We start from the raw sequence: 13496 nt of genomic DNA, 5'->3' as shown, positions 1-13496 counted from the left end.
AGCCTCGCGAGGGGAGGGGATTTAATACGGCCGCCCACCCTCAGGAGCTCAGTTCGTCAGCGCACCTGACGATGGCGACATGTCTGATCGCCGAAATATTGTGCCCGTCGGACACTTTGGACCGGCAGTACACCCATGGACTGTTCGAGTGAGAATCTCCGCCATGTTTGACTCTTGGCATGTAAACGCGGCCAGAGTTTGGAAACAGTGTGAAATTAGACTCATCCGACCAAACGATATTCTTCCATTCCTCTGCAGTCCAGGATTTATGGCTTCGTTACCACATTTTCCAGCTATGGGCGTTTGCATAAATCATAAGTGGTTTTGAAATTACATCTCGACCTGCAATTCCCTTCTTATGGAGCTCCCTAAATGTTCTTTTGATGCTTACAGGGTTCGAGTGTGCAGCGTTAATCCTCTTCAGTGATCGTCCGTCACGATCACTCGACACACTTCATGACTTAGCAGAATATGTTTTTTCTACTTTTCCTGCATGCGGTATAAATCTTCGATACGGCGCCTCTTGAAACACCAAACACTTCAACTACCTTGGTTTCGGAAGTACCCACCAAGCACCAACGGTTTGCAGACGTTCGAATTCCCTTACCTCTGACATAATGCGGTCACAGATCACTGTTCTGACCACGAATGACACCTGCCATGTTTTGATGACGTCTCACGGGTGCCGTCGTTTTTCAAATACAACAGTGGAGTCTGCAGGCTTGTTAAGCATCTGGATTTATGTTCAAGCATGCATTGCTCGTGGGGTTTTCATATGTTTTTCCAACACATGTTCAATGAGCGTTCGCAGTCACACACATGGACACCATCACTAATCCATTTTGTAAGACTCATCAACTGCAACTAACCCTTTCGGAGAGGCGACAGTAGAACTTCTTGTATTTTCACCAATAAGAGGCGGCTTGTGCGAAATTTTGTGACTGTGCTACAATGTAGTATCCTACAGTTTTTTGCCTTACAAGGGTAGTAATGATAACTAAATTGAATATATTAATTTCACTCCCAAACTGAACTGTTTAAATGTATTTAAATTTTATGATTAATTGTTTAACATTGCGGGGAATGAAATATAACGAAAAAAATTCTCTGGCAGCAGGAATTGGACCCAGGCCAACAAATTGCCAGTCAATGAATTTAACCACAGGGCTACTCTTTAAACGCTAAAACATTCGTTTACATTTTACGACATAGACACAGTTATTACTTTATAAAAGTTTTACACAGATAAATAACCATAGAGCAACGAGAAAATACACCACAAGGTCTGTGATCAAACATTTGAGCTGCACACTTCATTTGTTTTGTCACTGAAGTAATAAATATGTTTTCATGGCACGTCTTATTACTTTAAATGCTCATGCTAGTATTTGTAAGAACATGTAAAAAAGTTAGGATCCGTAGGTTGTACACCACTAGACGAAAAAGAAGGAAAAAAAGGAAAGATTTAATAGTCATGAACAATAGAATAAATTGCACGTCCACTCAATCACAAAGGGCTCCTCAGATGCAATGTGATATTATTGAAACATTTCATTACCTAACATTTACGGTCACTATTGAATCTGTCACGTTTAATAGAAAAAGTGTACCTGTAATTCATATATTTACTCGCATTCCACTTTTCCCAGTGCATAACACAAAGCTACTGGAACTCCATGCATATAATTTCTTCTTTTTTAAAGTTTTTTAAAAGTATTAAAAATTTTTTACATTTCTGAATAAGCATACAGCTAGTAACACATATAACGTTTAAAAATAAGAGAAACATGTATTTCAGATATAATGCTTACGTTTAGGCCTCTTGTGCAATCAGAACCACAAAAATCTCTATTTTCAAACATCTGAGCTTCCTGCAACATATCTATATGACCACTAAGCAAATAATTGTTGTTGAGGAAAGCCGTTGATGCATTGCTTCTACTTTTAATGTTAGTGACGTTATCTACAAGTACACTTAAGCGATGAGCTATGCTTAGCTACGAGCAAAACTTGGACAGGAGAACACTCTACTCATATTGTAATGAACGGAAAAATGTGGGGCACTGGACTTGTTAAGACTCTCTTTTAGGATAACGCAGACTCTTAAGAACTGAAAAAAGAATGAGGTTTAGCAGTCAGAAACAACAGAAGGAAGTTTACTTCCATTCAATCACAAAAGGGTTCCTTTAATTTAGTACGTTATTTCTAAACCATTCCATTACCCACACTTATATTCACCACTCGAGTAGTCGTATTAAATAGGAAAAGTGTGTCCGTATTTTACATATTCGCGTGAGATCCATCTCTCTCGGTGAATAACACAAGCCATTTCAATATCATTCTGCAAGCCAGGACCTGCGTACGTTATAGAAACTGTGATAACAGAACCATCATTATGTACCGAGAGACGTGGCGCAATGTTTAGCACACTGGCCTCGCATTCGGGAGGGCGACGGTTGAAACCCGCGTCTGGTCATCCTGATATGAGTTTTCCGTGATTTCCGTGAACCGTGTAACACGGGGATGGATCCTTCGGTTTTCTCTGTTTTCCTGCTCCATCCTTCCCTAATCCGAACTTGACTCCGTCTCTAATTAGCTATTTGTCCACGGGACGTTAAATACTAATCTCCTCTTCCTTCAACATTATCCTTAAATTTTACGCTACTATTGGTGGTCCCGTCTATTCGCTCACAAAATTCGTTATTTTTACACATTTTTCATATAGGCTGATCACAGTATTATCAATGTGAATAGCCAAAACCCAGAGTATAATCAATTTCTATTGCACAGTCGAAATTGGGCTTCATCGGGTAGGTCCGGTGGTTCATCTGCCCAGGAAATGATATTTTACTCGCCAGTCTTTTCTTGCAGCTCATGAAATTCCTTGAAATGTACCACAGAGATTGGCACGATATCATTGCTCTTCTTCTCCCTTATTGGCAGTAGAGGCCGCAGTTTGGATTTCTCTTCCCCGCTCTTCCCTGCTTGCCGTATCTGTTATGAACAAGGTAATGTTGTTGGTTTGTACGAGTACATTTGGTGGGATTGTTGTAAAGATTGTCACAATGTAGAAGAGGTTTCGGAACCGCGTTCATTTTCCATGGGTTTTTCCAGCATGGTGCCTTCACCGGACATCGATATGTCGTCGCATTTATTTTCTGAGCAATGAGGAAACCTAGTTTCAATGTTTTTAAAGTCACCAATATTTGCTGCCTTCTCCACATGTTCTTCCACTTCCAGAGACGCATTGTGATGTTCCTGCTGCCATACGTTTTCAGTGACGATGAAAGCAGTTTCGTCTATTAATTTAGTTTTGTTGTTTGCTTTGCCATTCTCTATTTCGTTCTGTTGTTCTTCGGCAGTAGTTTCATTAACGCTCGCTGCCATCTCCGCTTTCTCTTCCGCTCTCATAGGCGCATTCCTGTTTTCCTCATCATGTATGTCATCAGTGACGAGTGTAATTCTGCTATGTTTAACCTTGCGAGATGAAACTGGAGTAAAGTGAACTGCTGCCCTTAGGGCTCATATATCTGTGATGTAATCCTGGACAATGCAACTGGTGTAGTTACGGAAACGCTATCAGATAAATGGGTCGTCAAAACTGAAATTGTGTAAATGTATGTTAATTACTTGCTACAAAATTAATTAAAAAGCGTAACTGTAAACCAAACGAACTGTCCTGCGAAACTCTACACTAAGGTGACGAAAGTTATGGAATAGCGATATGCACATATACAGATGGCAGTAGCATCGCGTACACGAGGTATAAAAGGCCAGTACATTGACGGAACTCGAAGAAGCCACGCTACAGGAACTGGCTTTTGTACTCGCTCGTTTCGTGAGCAAAAGTTTCCGACGTGATTCTGATCGCACAACAGGAATTAACTGACTTTGAACGTTGTATGGTGGTTGGAGCTAGCCGCGCGTGATTAGCCGAGCGGTCTAGGCGCTGCAGTCATGGACTGTGCGGCTCGCCCCGGCGGAGGTTCGAGTCCTCTCTCGGACATGGGTGTGTGTGTTTGTCCTTAGGATAATTTAGGTTAAGTAGTGTGTAAGCTTAAGGACTGATGACCTTAGCAGTTAAGTCCCATTAGATTTCAAACACATTTGAACATTTTTTTTTTTTTTTTGTTGGAGCTAGACGCATACGACATTCCATTTCGTAAATCATTAGATAATTCAGTATTCCGATATCCTTAGTGTCAAGGGTGTGCCGAGAATAGCACCTCTCTCCACGGACAACACAGTAGTCGATGACATTCACTTAAGGACCTAGTGCGTCGGCATTTGCGTAGAGTTGTAAGTGCTAACAAGTTACACTGCATGAAATAACTGCGGAAATCAACGTGGGGCGTACGACGAAAGCATCCGGTAGCACAATGCGGTGAAATTTGGCGTTAATGAGCTATAGCAGCAGACGGCCGATGCGAGCGTCTTTGCAAATAGCACTACATCGTCTGCAGCGCCTCTCCTGCTCTCGTGACCATATCCGTTGGACCCTAGGCTGGAAAACAGTGGCCTGGTCATAGAGTTCCGGTTTCAGCTAGTAAGAGCTGATGGTAGGGTTCAAGTGTATCGCAGACACCATTAAGCCATGGACCCAAGTTGTCAACAAGGCCGTGTGCAAGCTGGTGGTGGCTCCATAACGATGTGGGCTGTGTTTACACGGAAAGGACTGGATCTTCTGGTGCAACTGGACCAATCATTACTGTAAATAGATATGTTCGGCTAACTGGACACCATTTTCAGCCTTTCATAGACTCCGTATTCCCAAACAACGACGGATTTCCCATTCGAGCGAACGGTTTAGCCCCCACATCGCTAGAGATGAATCCCATCGCCTGTTTATGGGACATAATCGCGAGGTCTGTTCGTACACGAAATCCTGCACCGACAAGTGTTTCGCATTTATGGACAGATGGAGACGGCATGGCTCTATGTATCCAAAGGGGATGCTACGATGAGTTGCTGCATTACGCCAGACAAAGGAGATCCGACACGATATTAGGTGGCAACCCATGACTTTTGTCACCTCAGTGTATTTTGTGTACAATGCGTGACGTCACAGTACATGACTTTCAGTTCCAAAGCACAAAGCTAACAGAATAAAAATGCTCCTTAAAATTGCTAATCAATTTTTAAAGAATAAACCACCAAAATGAATGTACAAAAACAACAAACAAGAAACAAACAAACACCTTCCGCACATGCCTTGAAGGCCCAGCGGTAGAATTTACGTACGCAATCCAACTAAACAAATGGTTCAAATGGCTCTGAGCACTATGGGACTTAACTTCTGTGGTCATCAGTCCCCTAGAACTCAGAACTACTTAAACCTAACTAACCTAAGGACATCACACACATCCATGCCCGAGGCAGGATTCGAACCTGCGACCGTAGCAGTCCCGCGGTTCCGGGCTGCGCGCCTAGAACCACTAGACCACCGCGGCCGGCAACTAAACAAAATTTAAAAACATTAAATGATATACACACAAATGTAACACTGCACTGTGAGACTAAGACTGTCTGCATATGGAATGAAATGACCTTTACCTGCGCTGAATCTGATAATGGATTTTGAATAACAAGGATGACTGTGAACAATATAACTTTGCCCTGAATGTACTGTAAAACCAGACCTAACAAATTTTCATGGCTTACCTGTGGCAACGGAAACTCGGTACTGCAGGAAGTGAATGAACATAAAATATGAAGCACAGTAGAAAGCATGCTGAATAAAAAAAACGCCTTGGGCAATGTGAGAAAATGCAAATACTCCAAAGATACCGCGTCTCAGTTGCATGCACTGTGCTCCGTAGCACACATAATCAGAAAATATGGAAGTCTTTCGTGAGGACGCGATGGCGGAATCTGAACTTACTTAATGACTGAAAATAATTTATCTCAAAAAACTGTATTATGAAAACTGATAATTATTCCACAACCATCAGCCACCTTTAGAAAAATTATCTTTCATAATAACAAATACAGCTCTGCCATGTGATTAATTGACAATCTCTGTGCTACATACCAAGGAATTTCTTGAGTTGTAAGAAAAGACTGGTAAGTAAAATATCGTTACCTGGGAAGATGAACCACCGGACACATGGTCTGATGCCTAAAATCGACCGTGCAATACAAAATAACGATACTCCGGGTTTTGGGTATTCACATTGTCAATACTGTGATTAGCATATGTGCAAAATGTATAAAAATAAGTAATAGTCAGGACCACCAACAGCAGCGTAAAATTAAAGCATAATCATGGAGGAAGAGGAGATCAGTATTTAACATACCGTCGGCAACGAGGTCCATAAGACGGAGCTAAGCTCAGAGTACGGAAGGGTGTAAAAGGAAAGCGGCCATGCCCTTTCGAAGGAACCATCCCGGAATTTGCCTTAGGCGGAATAGGGAAATCATGAGAAACCCACATTACGACGACCAGACGTGGGTTTCAACCGTCGTCCTCCTGAATACGAAGCCAGTGGGCTAACAACTGCGCCATCCCTCTTGGTACATAACGACGGGTCTGTTAGCACAGTTTCAAAAAAATACGCAGGTCTCGGCTTGCGGAATAACTGATGATACTGAAAACACGTACATAGTTTTCCTATTTAATACTACTCCAGTGGAGAACGTAAGTATGGGTAATGGAATGTTTCAAAAATATCATACTAAATTTAAAGGAGCCCTTATGTGACTGAGTGGAAGTAAACTTTCTTCTGTTGTTTTTGAGTACCAAACCCTCATTTTTCTTTCAGTTCCTAAGAGTCTGTGTTATACTACAGTTGGTAAATCTCCAACCTCTCAGTGCAAGCCAAGTGAATAGAAAACTTCACTCACTCTCATCTCAACAATGAAACCAACTAACCGAAACAAATAAAGAAAAGTTCCGTTAAAACCTTCTGTTGTCCAAGCACATCATAACTACGCACAAACAAAAAGAACGTAACCTCATAATCATCACTTGTCCAATTAATCTTTACCAAAACGTAATTCGTAATTCATCCTTCTCTGTATCTTTATGTCTGTACTCCACAACTTATTGCCAGCCGTTCCGCAGCATAACCAGCACCCGACTACCTCACTAGCTTATCTAAGAATGTTAACTGCAACGATAATACTACTGACAACAAAAGATCACAGTGCTTGCAAATGGTTCAAATGGCTGTAAGAAATATGGTACTTAACATCTGCGGTCAGCAGTCCCTTAGACTTAGAACTACTTAAACCTAACTAACCTAACGACATCACACACATCCATACCCGTGGCAGAATTCGAACCTGCGACCATAGCAGCAGCGCGGTTCCGGACTGAAGCGCCTAGAACCGCTCGGTCATACCAGCCGGCTACAGTGCTTGCACTCACAACCTCTGCAGCATAGTACATCAAGTTCGGAAACTATTTTTCGAAATATGTTTACAGTACCGGTACAGATATGAAATGTTACACATCCAACGAAAATATGAAGCTCACATATCTTTTCTTGAATAGCAAAAATAAACTAAAAACTTAACACGACGCTACCAACCTTGTCGGTTGAGTTACTTGTGGTATCATATATACTGTTCTCCGTTCGGTTCTCTTTCTGGACGTAGATGGATTCTGTAATTATTCACAATTCTTCCACTACCAAGCCCTGATGTACCCAAAATGGGGTCAATCTGCCCTAACAAAACAGCTGCATATGTCATTGCTTCATGTACAATTGTACGTAGCGTCTAAGGTCACAATTTCCTTCATGTGTTCGATGGAACAGCATACAGAGCAAATGCCGGGCTGGTTTTCATACAAAACATACGTCCTATTACTACATACAGTAACGTAAGGGGTACGTGCTTGTGTAATTCTACTTTAGATTTCTATTGCCATTAAACTAGCCATGGCGAAATTTTTCTGACCACGCTTCTTCTCCGATATCGAAAACTGTCCCAGATAAACTAAGCATTTCGCTGATCTTTTCGAGGAGAACTTTAAAAGGTAAATTAAGCTCCCACATACAGCAAGCCGCAACCTCCTTACGTTATTGAGACTGTTCTAAGAGACCCATCATAATGCTTAAATTTTACGTTATCATTGGTGTTCCCGAGTATTCGTTCACAAACGTCGCTATTTATACATTTTGTATTCACGCTATTCACAGTATTGTCCATTTGAATACCTAACACTTCCACACGAAGCAGCTTTACATCGTCAATGATTCATCTTCGAATAGACCTTTCGGTCTTGCATTCAAAAGTAAGTTTCAAGATTCCTCTCTTTGAGGAAGAAATGGCACTCACTGTTCAGTAGACACTTCTTTGCGCAGTAAATAAGAGCTCCACTGCACAAGCCGCAGTGGACTTTCGCATACCACGGCGGCCAAACACGGACTACCTATCGTAGCACTGCGACACCTGCGGCTCGTAAATCCTTCTTACCCTGCGCGTAAATCTTTAGAGGAGGTTTTAAATTTTCCTATGGCTCACTCAGGCGAAATTTTCTAGGAACCTGAGAGCGGCATCAACCTACTTCCACTCACATAGCTTAATTTTATTTATAGTGTGAGTCAAAGGAATCAGTGGCCGTTTGGTAATCAGCAACATGTTTCGAATTCAATAATCTTTAGCAAATGACTGTCTTTAGGTTAAATATTTGTTCATGACATGATGTGCTCTTCCGAAAACCACCTCGAGCTGCGCCTAACTTCCTATCAAGGGTTTCTCTACTCTGTTTTGTAAAGTCCTCTGGGAGTATTTCTGTTTCCCATGTTTTCTCAAAGATTAATTTTAGCTCATTTCTCTTGTTTTTGATACAGACCATTTCAAAATTTCCGCTGTAACAGAGTCTTCTCCACTAGATTTATAAGGCTATTATAACTTCTTCAATTTCTTTGATAGTTGGGGGTATAACTTCTTCTAGATTTTCATGAGTGTTTGAGTGTTCGAGAGTATGGATTTGTTCTGTGTAATTAGGAAGCTGAGCAAAATATTTTGCAAGAATGTCGAAATTTTCTGTGTTGCGTAAGCCAAATGGGTGAGCTTCATCCCACGCCCATCTGTTGTTAGATTTGCATCTGAAGTAGATATATCTAACTCTTGAAATTACACATTCTCCTCCAAAGATCTACTGGAATAGGGCCTCTTTAGCAAATCATCGACACATCATCCACAGAAAACACTTTCATACTAAATGTCTTCATATACTTCCTTTTTTAACACCATCTAGCCTTTTGATTTAGGACTGTAGTAACCACAACTAAATTGAATATATATTAATTTTATTTATATCAATTAAACTGTTTCAATATATTTAAGTTTTATAATTAATAGTTTAACATTTATAGGAATAAAATTTTAAAAAATACAGGTAATAGTGGCAATCGAACCCAAGCCGATAACTTCCTATTACATGCACTATATCACTCAACCACGGCGCTGTTCCAACAACAGCTCCTCAAAATTATTCATACTCTATAGCTGCACAACACATTTCAAAGAAAAATATGGCCTAGAGCTGTAAGCAACGTTTCACTTCTGGTACCGCAAAGAACGACGTCACATTAGAGCATGGGCGGTCGAAAACAGACAGCTTGTAAGTAGGCTGTTTAGGTTTTTATGTTGGTAACGCCAAGTAGCGCTCTGTATGAAAATCACTGACTGTGTTGTGTGCAGTCTGTGGCTGGTTGACATAGCTGGAATATTCGCTATTGTAGTGTTGGGTAGTTGGATGTGAACAGCACGTAGCGTTGGGCAGTTGGAGGTGAGCCGCCAGCAGTGGTGGATGTGGAGAGAGAGATACCAGAGTTTTGAGCGGACGATCTGGACGTGTGTCCGCCAGAAAAAGGAAATTTGTAAAGATGGATGTCATATATATATGACGACTTTTGAACATTACTAAGGTAAATACTTTGTTCTCTATCAAAATCTTTCATTTGCTAACTAGGCCTATCAGTAGTTAGTGCCTGCAATAGTTAGAATCTTTTTTTTTTAGCTGGCAGTATTGGCGCTCGCTGTATTGCAGTAGTCTAAGTAGCGAAGATTTTTGTGAGGCAAGTGATTCATGAAAGGTATAGGTTATTGTTAGTCAGGGCCATTCTTTTGTAGGGATTATTGAAATTCAGATTGCGTTCCGCTACGAAAATATTGTATGTCAGTTTAGTGATGATCAGAATAAGTAAAGAGAGAAATGTCTGAGTACGTTCAGTTTTGCTCAGCTGTTTGAAAGTCAAATACTGTAAGAGGTTTTCTAGCACAGTCATTTATAATTTTTTGAAGAGGACGTTTCAAGCTATGATTATTCTCTGAGTTGATCGCAGCGCGGATGACCATAATTTCAGGGCTAGTTATCATGGAGAGAGCTCAACCAATCATGTTTTCGTACGTTTTATTTAAATACCAGCACGCATTTGAAGAGGGAATAATTTTAGAGCGATTTCTGGCTCGCATTCGTTGAGAACTGGCGTAATTTTAGTGCAATTTCTGACTCGCATTCGAAGAGAAATGGCATAACTGTAGTGCGATATTTACAGTGTCCTTTAGGTCATTATTACATGATAATCAGCCGCCACTATTCACCGTATATTTGACGTGTAATAACCGCTTATTGGTCAAATATCCTAGGTACCCGGGTTGTAAAAAGTACTTTTCATTCAATATATGGGATGTTTAGGGGGCGATGGAAAAAAGCTGCTGAGGTAATGATTTGCAACACCTGCGTACCTGGAACTGCGAGTGAACTGGGGGGAAGGAAATGAAAAAATGAGCTTTTGAAACCAATATCTGTTAAAGCAGAAACTAGTTCTGGGTAACTTTTTATTATGCATTGCACCACTCCATACATTCTAGAAATCTGGGAATCTACGGGACTGTCTTCGATGTGTATTGGTACCTGCCCACCACCACACTTTGGACATCAGACAGATTCTATACTCGTCAGTGTAGAGTAAGCTACGCCATTGAAGTAAATCCAATCCAGGTGATTACTTGTTCACCTTCTTTGGCATCTAGTTCCTGAAGGTGTGAGACGATAATTTTTACTAACGTTCGATTATCCCTTCTGAGTATACAATGCTTACTCATTAATTTACCTGATTTTCTCAATTATTGACTTGTGTAATACGATAAATTATTTAATATTTCACTCACCTTCAGCAATTGTATTTCTATTTATTGAAATAATCAACAGCCAGTTGCACAAAAGAAATTTTATTTCCTATAACGGTTCCCTCACTTAGAGCTCGTCTTCAAAATGTTATATTTATGACATTAATTGCGAATGTCGAAAATAAGACGCAAGCAGCATATTGCTGTCGTCATGTGGTTCGCAGTGCCTGTACAAAGCGGTATAAAGAAAGCAAATTACAGTTTTCTTTTACCACCTTCGTATAGGCAATATGAACCACATGAGCACAGAAATATGCTGCATGGATCTTATTTTTGACACTCCCAAATAATGCGATACATATAATCTTCTGAAGAAGGGCACTAAGTACCTAAAATCTGCAAAGGAAATAAAATGTCTTCTGATTATTTCAGTAAGTAACACCGGGTGGTTATAATTAAACTTTCTCTATTTAACACGTTGTAACACGCAAACCAATTACCGTACGAGTGCCAAACTTGGTAGCATTAATTTCAATGGCATGGGGAAGAGAAATAATGCAGAATCAATTCAACTGAAACACTTTTAATGTTCTGCTACGGTACATCATAACTTTACACACCGGTACCATTACTGCTACCAAAGGGCTCAATATGCCGCCCATCAGTGTCCAGAAGTGTCTGAAAGCGCAGGATTGCGTTCTGCACAGCAGAACGAAGCATGTCCGTAGGTATGCTGGCTGCCACCATTGATATGTTGCGCTTCAGATCAGCACATGTGTGAATGTTCCCCTGGCCCCTGGTAAACCCTGCCTTCAGGTAGCCCCACTACCAGAAATCGCAGGGAGTGAGATCAGGTGATCGTGCCGGCTAAGCATTTGGAAACAATTGGCTGATATTATATCTATTTACAACAGCACATAAAAATTCGCTTGATGCCTTCCTAGGAGAGAGTCTCCATTACTTCCAAGCTAATTATGTAAGTGTAGACCTGATATGGCTCAAATTCAAAGATACAGTATCGACAGCAATAGATAGATTCACACTGCATAAGTTAATAAGAGACGGGACTGATCCACCATGATACACAAAACACGTCAGAACACTCTTGCAGAAGCAACGAAAAAACCATGCCAATTCAGAAGAACGCAAAATTCCCAAGACTGTCTAAGTTTCAGGGAAGCTCAAAATTTTATGCGGACGTCAACGCGAGATGCTTTTAACAGTTTCCACAATGAAACATTGTCTGAAAATATGGTAGAAAACCCAAAGAGATTATGGTCGTATGTAAAGTACACCAGTGGCAAAAAACAGTCAATACCGTCACTGCGTGATAGCGATGGAAATGTTACCGACGATGGTGCCACTAAAGCGTTTTCCGTAATTCCTTCACGCAGGAATACTAAGTAAATATTCTAGAATTTGAAACCAGAACAGCTGTTAGCACGAGTGACATAAAAGTAGATATCTTAGGTGTTGCGAAACAACTCAAATCACTTAAGAAAGGCAAGTCTTCCGCTCCAGATGGTATACCAATCAGGTTCCTTTCAGAGTATGCAGACACAATAGCTCCTTTATTAGCAATCATACAACCGCTCACTTGACGAAAGGCTGTTCCTAAAGACTAGAAAGTAGCACAGGTCACACCAGTATTCAAGAAAGGAAATAGGAGTAACCCATTGAATTACAGATCCATATCATTGACCTCAATTTTCAGTGGGATTTTGGAGCATATACTGTACTCGAACATTATGAATCACCTTGAAGAAAATGACTTGTTGATACGTAACGAACACGGACTCAGAAAATATCGTTCTTGTGCAACGCAGCTAGCTCTTTATTCTCATGAAGTAATGAGTGCTGTCGACAAGGGATCTCAGATCGGTTCCATATTCCTAGAGTTCCAGAAGGCTTTTAATGCAGTTCCTCACAAGCGACTATTAATCAAATTGCGTGCATATGGAGTATCGTATCAGTTGGGTAACTGTGTGACTGGATTCGTGATTTCCTCTCAGAGAGGTCACAGTTCGCAGTGATAGACGGTAAATGATCGAGTAGAACAGAAGTGATATCTGGCGTTCTGCAGGGTAGTGTCATGGGCCCCCTGCTATTCCTGATCTACATAAACGATCTAGGTGATAATCTGAGTAGCCCCCCGTATATTGTTTTCAGATGACGCTGTAATTTACCATCTAGTAAAATTATCAGACGATCAATTCCAATTACAAAATGACCTAGAGAGAATGTCTGTATAGTGCGAAAAGTGGCAATTGGCACTAAACAAAGAAAAGCGCGGTGTCATCCACATGGGTACTAAAACACATCTGATAAATTTTGGGTATACGATAAATCGCACAAATCTAATTGCTGTCAATTCGACTAAATACCTAGGAATTACAATTACGAGCAACTTA

This window comes from Schistocerca serialis, chromosome 5 (genome assembly GCF_023864345.2).
Source record: "Schistocerca serialis cubense isolate TAMUIC-IGC-003099 chromosome 5, iqSchSeri2.2, whole genome shotgun sequence".
NCBI classification, from domain to species: Eukaryota; Metazoa; Arthropoda; class Insecta; order Orthoptera; family Acrididae; genus Schistocerca; species Schistocerca serialis.
The sequence above is the reverse complement of the archived record's forward strand: the minus strand, read 5'-3'. Positions refer to the sequence as shown.